Source organism: Schistocerca gregaria, chromosome 10 (assembly GCF_023897955.1).
Source record: "Schistocerca gregaria isolate iqSchGreg1 chromosome 10, iqSchGreg1.2, whole genome shotgun sequence".
NCBI lineage: Eukaryota > Metazoa > Arthropoda > Insecta > Orthoptera > Acrididae > Schistocerca > Schistocerca gregaria.
The window spans coordinates 55,031,933-55,046,455 of NC_064929.1; positions in this window are offsets into that span (position 1 = coordinate 55,031,933).

Consider the following 14,523-nt stretch of genomic DNA (forward strand, 5'->3'; position numbering starts at 1 on the left):
TAGTTTCCGAGGCACATCTGGTGGCAATCTGTAATCTTTAGACTATCAGAGTGTTGATGAAACACAGACATTGCATCGGGATTGAATACAACAGTGACAATGCACACTTTCCTCCATGGGAGTAATTTCTATAAGAGTCTACGCTTTGATCGTTCCCTGGAAGACCAGTAGTAGTTTCCGATGCACATCTGGAGGCACTCTGTAATCTGTGGACTATCAGAGTGTTGATGAAACACAGAAAATGCATCGGGTTTGAATACAAGAGTCACCATGCGCACTTTCCTCGTTGGGAGTTATGTCTCAAACAGTCTACGATTTGATCGTTCCCCGGAAGACCAGTAGTAGTTACCGATGCACATCTGGAGGCATTTTGAAATCTGTGGACTCTCAGAGTGTTGATGAAACACAGAAATTGCTTCGGGATTGAATACAACAGTCACCATGCCCACCTTCCTCCATGGGACTAATGTCTCAAAGGGTTTTCGTTTTGAAGACCAGTAGTAGTTTCCGATGCACATCTTGAGGCATTCTGTAATCTGTGGACTGTCAGATTGTTGATGAAACACAGAAATTACATCGGGAAAGGAAACAACACTCATCATGCGCACTTTCCTCCATGGGAGTAATGTCTCAAACAGTCTACGTTTTGGTCGTTCCCTGGAATACCAGTAGTAGTTTCCGATGCACATCTGGTGGCATTCTGTAATCTGTGGACTATCAGAGTGTTGATGAAACACAGACATAGCATCGGGATTGTATACAACAGTGACAATGCACACTATCCTCCATGGGAGTAATGTCTCTAAGAGTCTACGCTTTGATCTTTCCCTGGAAGACCAGTAGTAGTTTCCGATGCACATCTGGAGGCTTTCTGTAATCTGTGGACTATCAGAGTGTTGATGAAACACAGAAATTGCATCGGGATTGAATACAACAGTCACCATGCGCACATTCCTCCATCTGAGTAATTCTCAAACAGTCTAAGAGTCTAAGAGTCTACGCTTTGATCATTTCCTGGAAGACCAGTAGTAGTTTCCGATCCACATCTGGAGGCATTCTGTAAACTGTGGACTATCAGAGTGTTGATTAATCACAGAAATTGCATCGGGATTGAATACAACAGTCACCACCCGCTCTTTCCTCCATGGGAGTAATGTCTCAAACAGGCTACGCATTGATCGTTCCCTGGAAGACCAGTAGTAGTTTTCGATGCACGTCTGGAGGCATTCTGTAATCTGTGGACTATCAGAGAGTTGATGAAACACAGAAAATGCATCGGGATTGAATACAACAGTCACCATGCGAAATTTCCTCCATGGGAGTAATGTCTCAAAGAGGTTACGCTTTGATCGTTCCCTGGATGACCAGTAGTAGTTTCCGATGGTCATCTGGAGGCACTCTGTAAGCAGTGGACTATCAGAGTGTTGAAGAAACACAGAAATTGCATCGGGATTGAATACAACAGTCACCATGCGCACTTACCTCCATGGGAATAATCCTCAAACAGTCTACGCTTTAATCTTTCCCTGGAAGTCCAGTAGTAGTTTCCGATGCACATCTGGATTCATTCTGTAATCTGTGGACTATCAGAGTGTTGATGAAACACAGAAATTACATCGGGAAAGGAAACAACACTCATCATGCGCACTTTCCTCCACGCGAGTAATGTCTCAAACAGTATACCCTTTGATTGTTCCCTGGAAGACCAGTAGTAGTTTCCGATGCACATCTGGTGGCATTCTGTAATCTGTGGACTATCAGAGTGTTGATGAAACACAGACATTGCATCGGGATTGAATACAACAGCGACAATGCGCACTTCCCTACATGGGAGTAATGTCTCTAACAGCCTACGCTTTGTTCGTTCCCTGGAAGACCTGTAGTAGTTTGCGATGCACATCTGGAGGCTTTCTGTAATCTGTGGACTATCAGAGTGTTGATGAAACACAGAAATTGCATCGGGATTGAATACAACAGTCACTATGCGCACTTTCCTCCATGGGAGTAATGTCTAAACAGTCTACTCTTTGATCGTTCCCTGTAAGACCAGTAGTAGTTTCCGATTCACATCTGGAGGCACTGTGTAATTTGTAGACTATCAAAATGTTGATGAAACACAGAAATTGCATCGGGATTGAATACAACAGTCACCATGCGCACTTTCCTCCATGGGAGTAATGTCTCAAACAGTCTACGGTTTGGTCGTTCCCTGGATGACCAGTAGTAGTTTCCGATGCACATCTGGTGGCATTCTGTAATCTGTGGACTATCAGAGTGTTGATGAAACACAGACATTGCATCGGGATTGAATACAACAGTGACAATGCACACTTACCTCCATGGGAGTAATGTCTATAAGAGTCTACGCTTTGATCGTTCCCTGGAAGACCAGTAGTAGTTTCCGACGCACATCTGGAGGCTTTCTGTAATCTGTGGACTATCAGAGTGTTGATGAAACACAGAAATTGCATCGGGATTGAATACAACACTCAACATGCGCACTTTCCTCCATGGGAGTAATGTCTCAAACAGTCTACGCTTTGATCGTTCCCTGGATAACCAGTAGTAGTTTCCGAGGCACATCTAATGGCAATCTGTAATCTTTGGACTATCAGAGTGTTGATGAAACACAGACATTGCATCGGGATTGAATACAACAGTGACAATGCACACTTTCCTCCATGGGTGTAATTTCTATAAGAGTCTACGCTTTGATCGTTCCCTGGAAGACCAGTAGTAGTTTCCGATGCACATCTGGAGGCACTCTGTAATCTGTGGACTATCAGAGTGATGATGAAACACAGAAAATGCATCGGGATTGAATACAAGAGTCACCATGCGCACTTTCCTCGTTGGGAGTTATGTCTCAAACAGTCTACGATTTGATCGTTCCCCGGAAGACCAGTAGTAGTTACCGATGCACATCTGGAGGCATTTTGAAATCTGTGGACTCTCAGAGTGTTGATAAAACACAGAAACTGCTTCGGGATTGAATACAACAGTCACCATGCCCACCTTCCTCCATGGGACTACTGTCTCAAAGGGTTTTCGTTTTGAAGACCAGTAGTAGTTTCCGATGCACATCTTGAGGCATTCTGTAATCTGTGGACTGTCAGATTGTTGATGAAACACAGAAATTACATCGGGAAAGGAAACAACACTCATCATGCGCACTTTCCTCCACGGGAGTAATGTCTCAAACAGTCTACGCTTTCATCGTTCCCTGGAAGACCAGTAGTAGTTTCCGATGCACATCTGGAGGCACTCTGTAATCTGTGGACTAACAGAGTGTTGATGAAACACAGAAATTGCATCGGGATTGAATACAACAGTCACCATGCGCACTTTCCTCCATGGGAGTAATGTCTCAAATAGTCTACGTTTTGGTCGTTCCCTGGAAGACCAGTAGTAGTTTCCGATGCACATCTGGTGGCATTCTGTAATCTGTGGACTATCAGAGTGTTGATGAAACACAGACATAGCATCGGGATTGAATACAACAGTGACAATGCACACTATCCTCCATGGGAGTAATGTCTCTAAGAGTCTACGCTTTGATCTTTCCCTGGAAGACCAGTAGTAGTTTCCGATGCACATCTGGAGGCTTTCTGTAATCTGTGGACTATCAGAGTGTTGATGAAACACAGAAATTGCATCGGGATTGAAGACAACAGTAACCATGCGCACATTCCTCCATCTGAGTAATTCTCAAACAGTCTAAGAGTCTACGCTTTGATCGTTTCCTGGAAGACCAGTAGTAGTTTGCGATCCACATCTGGAGGCATTCTGTAAACTGTGGACTATCAGAGTGTTGATTAATCACAGAAATTGCATCGGGATTGAATACAACAGTCACCACCCGCTCTTTCCTCCATGGGAGTAATGTCTCAAACAGGCTACGCATTGATCGTTCCCTGGAAGACCAGTAGTAGTTTTCGATGCACATCTGGAGGCATTCTGTAATCTGTGGACTATCAGAGTGTTGATGGAACACAGAAAATGCATCGGGATTGAATACAACAGTCACCATGTGCACTTTCCTCCATAAAAGTAATGTCTCAAACAGTCTACGATTTGATCGTTCCCTAGATGACCAGTGTTAGTTTCCGATTCACATTTGGAGGCAATTGTGTAATCTGTGGACTATCAGAGAGTTGATGAATCACAGAAAATGCATCGGGATTGAATACAACAGTCACCATGCGAAATTTCCTCCATGGGAGTAATGTCTCAAAGAGGTTACGCTTTGATCGTTCCCTGGAAGACCAGTAGTAGTTTCCGATGGACATCTGGAGGCACTCTGTAATCAGTGGACTATCAGAGTGTTGAAGAAACACAGAAATTGCATCGGGATTGAATACAACAGTCACCATGCGCACTTACCTCAATGGGAATAATCCTCAAACAGTCTACGCTTTAATCTTTCCCTGGAAGTCCAGTAGTAGTTTCCGATGCACATCTGGATTCATTCTGTAATCTGTGGACTATCAGAGTGTTGATGAAACACAGAAATTACATCGGGAAAGGAAACAACACTCATCATGCGCACTTTCCTCCACGCGAGTAATGTCTCAAACAGTATACCCTTTGATCGTTCCCTGGAAGACCAGTAGTAGTTTGCGATGCACATCTGGTGGCATTCTGTAATCTGTGGACTATCAGAGTGTTGATGAAACACAGACATTGCATCGGGATTGAATACAACAGTGACAATGCGCACTTTCCTACATAGGAGTAATGTCTAAACAGTCTACTCTTTGATCGTTCCCTGGAAGACCAGTAGTAGTTTCCGATTCACATCTGGAGGCACTCTGTAATCTGTGGACTATCAAAATGTTGATGAAACACAGAAATTGCATCGGGATTGAATACAACAGTCACCATGCGCACTTTCCTCCATGGGAGTAATGTCTCAAACAGTCTACGCTTTGGTCGTTCCCTGGATGACCAGTAGTAGTTTCCGATGCACATCTGGTGGCATTCTGTAAGCTGTGGACTATCAGAGTGTTGATGAAACACAGACATTGCATCGGGATTGAATACAACAGTGACAATGGACACTTTCCTCCATGGGAGTAATGTCTATAAGAATCTACGCTTTGATCGTTCCCTGGAAGACCAGTAGTAGTTTCCGACGCACATCTGGAGGCTTTCTGTAATCTGTGGACTATCAGAGTGTTGATGAAACACAGACATTGCATCGGGATTGAATACAACAGTGACAATGCCCACTTTCCTCCATGGGAGTAATTTCTATAAGAGTCTACGCTTTGATCGTTCCCTGGAAGACCAGTAGTAGTTTCCGATGCACATCTGGAGGCACTCTGTAATCTGTGGACTATCAGAGTGTTGATGAAACACAGAAAATGCGTCGGGATTGAATACAAGAGTCACCATGCGCACTTTCCTAATTGGGAGTTATGTCTCAAACAGTCTACGATTTGATCGTTCCCCGGAAGACCAGTAGTAGTTACCGATGCACATCTGGTGGCATTTTGAAATCTGTGGACCCTCAGAGTGTTGATGAAACACAGAAATTGCATCGGGATTGAGTACAACAGTCACCATGCGCACTTTCTTCCATGACAGTAATATCCCTAACAGTCCACGCTTTGATCATTCCCTGGAAGACCGTAAGTAGTTTCCGATGCACATGTGGAGGCATTCTGTAATCAGTGGACTGTCAGAGTGTTAATGGAACACAGAAATTGCATTGGGATTGAATACAACAGTCACCATGATCACATTCCTCCATCTGAGTAATTCTCAATCAGTATACGCTTTGATCGTTCCCTGGAAGACCAGTAGTAGTTTCGGATACACATCTGGTGGCATTCTGTAACCTGTGAACTATCAGAGTGTTGATGAAACACAGAAATTGCATCGGGATTGAATACAACAGTCACCTTCCCACATGGGAGTAATGTTTCAAAGGGTTTTCGCTTTGATCGTGCCCTTGAAGACCAGTAGTAGTTTCCGATGCACATCTTGAGGCATTCTGTAATCTGTGGACTATCAGATTGTTGATGAAACACAGTAATTGCATCGGGATTGAATACAACAGTCACCATGCGCACTTTCCTCCATGGGAGCAATGTCTCAAACAGACTACGCTTTGATCGTTCCCTGGAAGACCAGTATTAGTTACCGATGCACATTTGGAGGCATTTTGTAATCTGTGGACTATCAGAGTGTTGATGACACACAGAAATTGCATCGGGATTGAATACAACAGTCACCATGCGCCCTTTCCTCCATGGGAGGAAAGTCTCAAACAGTTTACGCTTTGATCGTTCCCTGGAAGACCAGTAGTATTTTCCGATGGACATCTGGAGGCATTCTGTAATCTGTGGGCTATCAGAGTGTTGATGAAACACAGAAATTGCATCGGGATTAAATACAACAGTCACCATGCGCACTTACCTCCAGGGGAATAATCGACAAACAGTCTACGTGTTATTCTTTCGCTGGAAGTCCAGTAGTAGTTTCCGATGTACATCTGGATTCATTCTGTAATCTGTGGACTATCAGAGTGTTGATGAAACACAGACATTGCATCGGGATTGAATACAACAATGACAATGCGCACTTTCCTCCATGGGAGTAATGTCTCTAACAGTCTACGCTTTGATCCTTCCCTGGAAGACCAGTTGTAGTTTCCGATTCACATCTGGAGGCACTCTGTAATCTGTGGACTATCAAAATGTTGATGAAACACAGAAATTGCATCGGGATTGAATACAACAGTCACCATGCGCACTTTCTTCCATGGGAGTAATGTCTCAAGCAGTCTACGCTTTGGTCGTTCCCTGGATGACCAGTAGTAGTTTCCGATGCACATCTGGTGGCATTCTGTAATCCGTGGACTATCAGAGTGTTGATGAAACACAGACATTGCATAGGGATTGAATACAACAGTGACAATGCACACTTTCCTCCATGGGAGTAATGTCTGTAAGAGTCAACGCTTTGATCGTTCCCTGGAAGACCAGTAGTAGTTTCCGACGCACATCTGGAGGCTTTCTGTAATCTGTGGACTATCAGAGTGTTGATGAAACACAGAAATTGCATCGGGATTGAATACAACAGTCACCATGCGCACTTTCCTCCATGGGAGTAATGTCTCAAACAGTCTACGCTTTGATCGTTCCCTGGATAACCAGTAGTAGTTTCCGATGCACATCTGGTGGCATTCTGTAATCTTTGGACTATCAGAGTGTTGATGAAACACAGACATTGCATCGGGATTGAATACAACAGTGACAATGCACACTTTCCTCCATGGGAGTAATTGCTATAAGAGTCTACGCTTTGATCGTTCCCTGGAAGACCAGTAGTAGTTACCGATGCACATCTGGAGGCTTTCTGTAATCTGTGGACTATCAGAGTGTTGATGAAACACAGAAATTGCATCGGGATTGAATACAACAGTCACCATGCGCACTTTCCTCCATGGGAGTAATGTCTCAAACAGTCTACGCTTTGATCGTTCCCTGGAAGACCAGTAGTAGTTTCCGATTCACATCTGGAGGCACTCTGTAATGTGTGGACTATCAGAGTGTTGATGAAACACAGAAAATGCATCGGGATTGAATACAACAGTCACCATGCGCACTTTCCTCGTTGGTAGTTATGTCTCAAACAGTTTACGATTTGATCGTTCCCCGGAAGACCAGTAGTAGTTACCGATGCACATCTGGAGGCATTTTGAAATCTGTGGACTATCAGAGTGTTGATGAAACACAGAAATTGCATCGGGATTGAGTACAACAGTCACCATGCGCACTTTCTTCCATGACAGTAATATCCCTAACAGTCCACACTTTGATCTTTCCCTGGAAGACCGTAAGTAGTTTCCGATGCACATCTGGGGCATTCTGTAATCAGTGGACTATCAGAGTGTTAATGAAACCCAGAAATTGATCGTTCCCTGGATAACCAGTAGTAGTTTCCGATGCACATCTGGTGGCATTCTGTAATCTTTGGACTATCAGAGTGTTGATGAAACACAGACATTGCATCGGGATTGAATACAACAGTGACAATGCACACTTTCCTCCATGGGAGTAATTGCTATAAGAGTCTACGCTTTGATCGTTCCCTGGAAGACCAGTAGTAGTTACCGATGCACATCTGGAGGCTTTCTGTAATCTGTGGACTATCAGAGTGTTGATGAAACACAGAAATTGCATCGGGATTGAATACAACAGTCACCATGCGCACTTTCCTCCATGGGAGTAATGTCTCAAACAGTCTACGCTTTGATCGTTCCCTGGAAGACCAGTAGTAGTTTCCGATTCACATCTGGAGGCACTCTGTAATGTGTGGACTATCAGAGTGTTGATGAAACACAGAAAATGCATCGGGATTGAATACAACAGTCACCATGCGCACTTTCCTCGTTGGTAGTTATGTCTCAAACAGTTTACGATTTGATCGTTCCCCGGAAGACCAGTAGTAGTTACCGATGCACATCTGGAGGCATTTTGAAATCTGTGGACTATCAGAGTGTTGATGAAACACAGAAATTGCATCGGGATTGAGTACAACAGTCACCATGCGCACTTTCTTCCATGACAGTAATATCCCTAACAGTCCACACTTTGATCTTTCCCTGGAAGACCGTAAGTAGTTTCCGATGCACATCTGGGGCATTCTGTAATCAGTGGACTATCAGAGTGTTAATGAAACCCAGAAATTGCATCGGGATTGAATACAACAGTCACCATGCGCACATTCCTCCATCTGAGTAATTCTCAATCAGTATACGCTTTGATCGTTCCCTGGAAGACCAGTAGTAGTTTCGGATACACATCTGGTGGCATTCTGTAACCTGTGGACTATCAGAGTGTTGATGAAACACAGAAATTGCATCGGGATTGAATACAACAGTCACCTTCCTACATTGGAGTAATGTGTCAAAGGGTTTTCGCTTTGATCGTTCCCTTGAAGACCAGTAGTAGTTTCCGATGTACATCTTGAGGCATTCTGTAATCTGTGGACTATCAGATTGTTGATGAAACACAGAAATTGCATCGTGATTGAATGCAACAGTCAACATGCGCTTTTTCCACCATGGAAGTAATGTCTCAAACAGTCTACGCTTTGATCGTTCCTTGGAAGACCAGTAGTAGTTTCCGATGCACATCTGGAGGCATTGTGTAATCTGTGGAATATCAGAGTGTTGATGAAACAGAGAAATTGCATCGTGATTGAATACAACAGTCACCATGCTCACTTTCCTCCATGGAAGTAATGTCTCAAACAGTCTACGCTTTGATCGTTCCTTGGAAGACCAGTAGTAGTTTCCGATGCACATCTGGAGGCATTCTGTAATCTGTGGACTATCTGAGTGTTGATGAAATATAGAAATTCCATCGGTATTTAATACAACAGTCACCATGCGCACTTTCCTCCATGGGAGTAATGTCTCTAACAGTCTACGCTTTGATCGTTCCCTGGAAGACCAGTAGTACTTTCCGATTCACATCTGGAGGCTTTCTGTAATCTGTGGACTATCAGAGTGTTGATGAAACACAGAAATTGAATCGGGATTGAATACAACAGTCACCATGCGCACTTTCCTCCATGGGAGTAATGTGTCAAACAGTCTACGCTTTGGTCGTTCCCAGGAAGACCAGTAGTAGTTTCCGAGATCATCTGGAAGATTTCTGTTATCTTTGGACTATCAGACTGTTGATGAAACACAGAAATTGCATCGTGATTGAATACAACAGTCGCCATGCGCACTTTCCTCCATGGAAGTAATGTCTCAAACAGTCTACTCTTTGATCGTTCCCTGGAATACCAGTAGTAGTTTCCGATGCACATCTGGAGGCATTCTGTAATCTGTGGACCTTCAAAGTGTTGAGGAAACTCAGAATTTGCTTCGAGAGTGAATACAACAGTCACAATCCGCTCTTTCCTCCATGGGGTAATGTCTGATACAGTCTACGCTTTGATCGTTCCTTGGAAGACCAGTAGTAGTTTACGATGCACATCTGGAGGCAATCTGTAATCTGTGGACCATCAGAGTGTTGATGAAACACAGAAATTGCATCGGGATTGAATACATCAGTCGCCATACGCACTTTCCTCCTTGGGAGTAATGTCTCAAACAGTCTACTCTTTGATCGTTCCCTGGAATACCAGTAGTAGTTTCCGATGCACATCTGGAGGCATTCTGTAATCTGTGGACCTTCAAAGTGTTGAGGAAACTCAGAATTTGCTTCGAGAGTGAATACAACAGTCACAATCCGCTCTTTCCTCCATGGGGTAATGTCTGATACAGTCTACGCTTTGATCGTTCCCAGGAAGACCTGTAGTAGATTCCGATGCACATCTGGAGACAATCTGTAATCTGTGGACTATCAGAGTGTTGATGAAACACAGAAATTGCATCGGGATTGAATACAACAGTCACCATCCGCACTTTCCTCCATGGGAGTAACGTCTGAATCAGTCTACGCTTTGATCGTTCCCTGGTAGACCAGTGGTAGTTTCCGATGCAGATCTGGTGGCTTCTGTAATCTGTGGACTGTCAGAGTGTTGATGAAACACAGAAATGGCATCGGGATTAGATACAACAGTCACCATGCGCACTTTCCTCCATGTTAGTAATGTCTCAAACAGTCTACGCTTTGATCGTTCCCTGGAAGACCAGTAAAGGTTTCCGATGCACAACTGGTGGCATTCTGTAATCTGTGGACAATCAGAGTGTTAATGAAACACAGAAAATGCATCGTCATTGAATACAACAATCACCATGCGCACTTTCCTCCACGGGAGTGATATCTCAAACAGTCTAGCCTTTGATCATTCCCTGGAATACCAGTAGTAGTTTCAGATGCACATCTGGTGGCATTCTGTAATCTGTTTACTATCAGTTTGTTGATGAAACACAGAAATTGCATCGGGATTGAGTACAACAGTCACCATGCGCACTTTCCTCCATGGGACAAATTCTCAGACATTGTACGCTTTGATCGTTCATTGGAAGACCAGTAGTAGTTTCCGATGCACATCTGGTGGCATTCTGTAATCTTTGGACTATCAGAGTGTTGATGAAACACAGAAATTGCATCGGGAGTGAATACAACAGTCACAATCCGCTCTTTCCTCCATGGGGTAATGTCTGATACAGTCTACGCTTTGATCGTTCCCAGGAAGACCTGTAGTAGTTTCCGATGCACATCTGGAGACAATCTGTAATCTGTGGACTATCAGAGTATTGATGAAACACAGAAATTGTATCGGGATTGAATACAACAGTCACTATCCGCACTTTCCTCCATGGGAGTAACGTCTGAAACAGTCTACGATTTGATCGTTCCATGGTAGACCAGTGATGGTTTCCGATGCACATCTGGTGGCATTCAGTAATCTGTGGACTGTCAGAGTGTTGATGAAATATAGAAATTCCATCGGTATTTAATACAACAGTCACCATGCGCACTTTCCTCCATGGGAGTAATGTCTCTAACAGTCTACGCTTTGGTCGTTCCCTGGATGACCAGTAGTAGTTTCCGATGCACATCTGGTGGCATTCTGTAATCTGTGGACTATCAGAGTGTTGATGAAACACAGACATTGCATAGGGATTGAATACAAGAGTGACAATGCACACTTTCCTCCATGGGAGTAATGTCTGTAAGAGTCTACGCTTTGATCGTTCCCTGGAAGACCAGTAGTAGTTTCCGACGCACATCTGGAGGCTTTCTGTAATCTGTGGACTATCAGAGTGTTGATGAAACACAGAAATTGCATCGGGATTGAATACAACAGTCACCATGCGCACTTTCCTCCATGGGAGTAATGTCTCAAACAGTCTACGCTTTGATCGTTCCCTGGATAACCAGTAGTAGTTTCCGATGCACATCTGGTGGCATTCTGTAATCTTTGGACTATCAGAGTGTTGATGAAACACAGACATTGCATCGGGATTGAATACAACAGTGACAATGCACACTTTCCTCCATGGGAGTAATTGCTATAAGAGTCTACGCTTTGATCGTTCCCTGGAAGACCAGTAGTAGTTACCGATGCACATCTGGAGGCTTTCTGTAATCTGTGGACTATCAGAGTGTTGATGAAACACAGAAATTGCATCGGGATTGAATACAACAGTCACCATGCGCACTTTCCTCCATGGGAGTAATGTCTCAAACAGTCTACGCTTTGATCGTTCCCTGGAAGACCAGTAGTAGTTTCCGATTCACATCTGGAGGCACTCTGTAATGTGTGGACTATCAGAGTGTTGATGAAACACAGAAAATGCATCGGGATTGAATACAACAGTCACCATGCGCATTTTCCTCGTTGGTAGTTATGTCTCAAACAGTTTACGATTTGATCGTTCCCCGGAAGACCAGTAGTAGTTACCGATGCACATCTGGAGGCATTTTGAAATCTGTGGACTATCAGAGTGTTGATGAAACACAGAAATTGCATCGGGATTGAGTACAACAGTCACCATGCGCACTTTCTTCCATGACAGTAATATCCCTAACAGTCCACACTTTGATCTTTCCCTGGAAGACCGTAAGTAGTTTCCGATGCACATCTGGGGCATTCTGTAATCAGTGGACTATCAGAGTGTTAATGAAACCCAGAAATTGCATCGGGATTGAATACAACAGTCACCATGCGCACATTCCTCCATCTGAGTAATTCTCAATCAGTATACGCTTTGATCGTTCCCTGGAAGACCAGTAGTAGTTTCGGATACACATCTGGTGGCATTCTGTAACCTGTGGACTATCAGAGTGTTGATGAAACACAGAAATTGCATCGGGATTGAATACAACAGTCACCTTCCTACATTGGAGTAATGTGTCAAAGGGTTTTCGCTTTGATCGTTCCCTTGAAGACCAGTAGTAGTTTCCGATGTACATCTTGAGGCATTCTGTAATCTGTGGACTATCAGATTGTTGATGAAACACAGAAATTGCATCGTGATTGAATGCAACAGTCAACATGCGCTTTTTCCACCATGGAAGTAATGTCTCAAACAGTCTACGCTTTGATCGTTCCTTGGAAGACCAGTAGTAGTTTCCGATGCACATCTGGAGGCATTGTGTAATCTGTGGAATATCAGAGTGTTGATGAAACAGAGAAATTGCATCGTGATTGAATACAACAGTCACCATGCTCACTTTCCTCCATGGAAGTAATGTCTCAAACAGTCTACGCTTTGATCGTTCCTTGGAAGACCAGTAGTAGTTTCCGATGCACATCTGGAGGCATTCTGTAATCTGTGGACTATCTGAGTGTTGATGAAATATAGAAATTCCATCGGTATTTAATACAACAGTCACCATGCGCACTTTCCTCCATGGGAGTAATGTCTCTAACAGTCTACGCTTTGATCGTTCCCTGGAAGACCAGTAGTACTTTCCGATTCACATCTGGAGGCTTTCTGTAATCTGTGGACTATCAGAGTGTTGATGAAACACAGAAATTGAATCGGGATTGAATACAACAGTCACCATGCGCACTTTCCTCCATGGGAGTAATGTGTCAAACAGTCTACGCTTTGGTCGTTCCCAGGAAGACCAGTAGTAGTTTCCGAGATCATCTGGAAGATTTCTGTTATCTTTGGACTATCAGACTGTTGATGAAACACAGAAATTGCATCGTGATTGAATACAACAGTCGCCATGCGCACTTTCCTCCATGGAAGTAATGTCTCAAACAGTCTACTCTTTGATCGTTCCCTGGAATACCAGTAGTAGTTTCCGATGCACATCTGGAGGCATTCTGTAATCTGTGGACCTTCAAAGTGTTGAGGAAACTCAGAATTTGCTTCGAGAGTGAATACAACAGTCACAATCCGCTCTTTCCTCCATGGGGTAATGTCTGATACAGTCTACGCTTTGATCGTTCCTTGGAAGACCAGTAGTAGTTTACGATGCACATCTGGAGGCAATCTGTAATCTGTGGACCATCAGAGTGTTGATGAAACACAGAAATTGCATCGGGATTGAATACATCAGTCGCCATACGCACTTTCCTCCTTGGGAGTAATGTCTCAAACAGTCTACTCTTTGATCGTTCCCTGGAATACCAGTAGTAGTTTCCGATGCACATCTGGAGGCATTCTGTAATCTGTGGACCTTCAAAGTGTTGAGGAAACTCAGAATTTGCTTCGAGAGTGAATACAACAGTCACAATCCGCTCTTTCCTCCATGGGGTAATGTCTGATACAGTCTACGCTTTGATCGTTCCCAGGAAGACCTGTAGTAGATTCCGATGCACATCTGGAGACAATCTGTAATCTGTGGACTATCAGAGTGTTGATGAAACACAGAAATTGCATCGGGATTGAATACAACAGTCACCATCCGCACTTTCCTCCATGGGAGTAACGTCTGAATCAGTCTACGCTTTGATCGTTCCCTGGTAGACCAGTGGTAGTTTCCGATGCAGATCTGGTGGCTTCTGTAATCTGTGGACTGTCAGAGTGTTGATGAAACACAGAAATGGCATCGGGATTAGATACAACAGTCACCATGCGCACTTTCC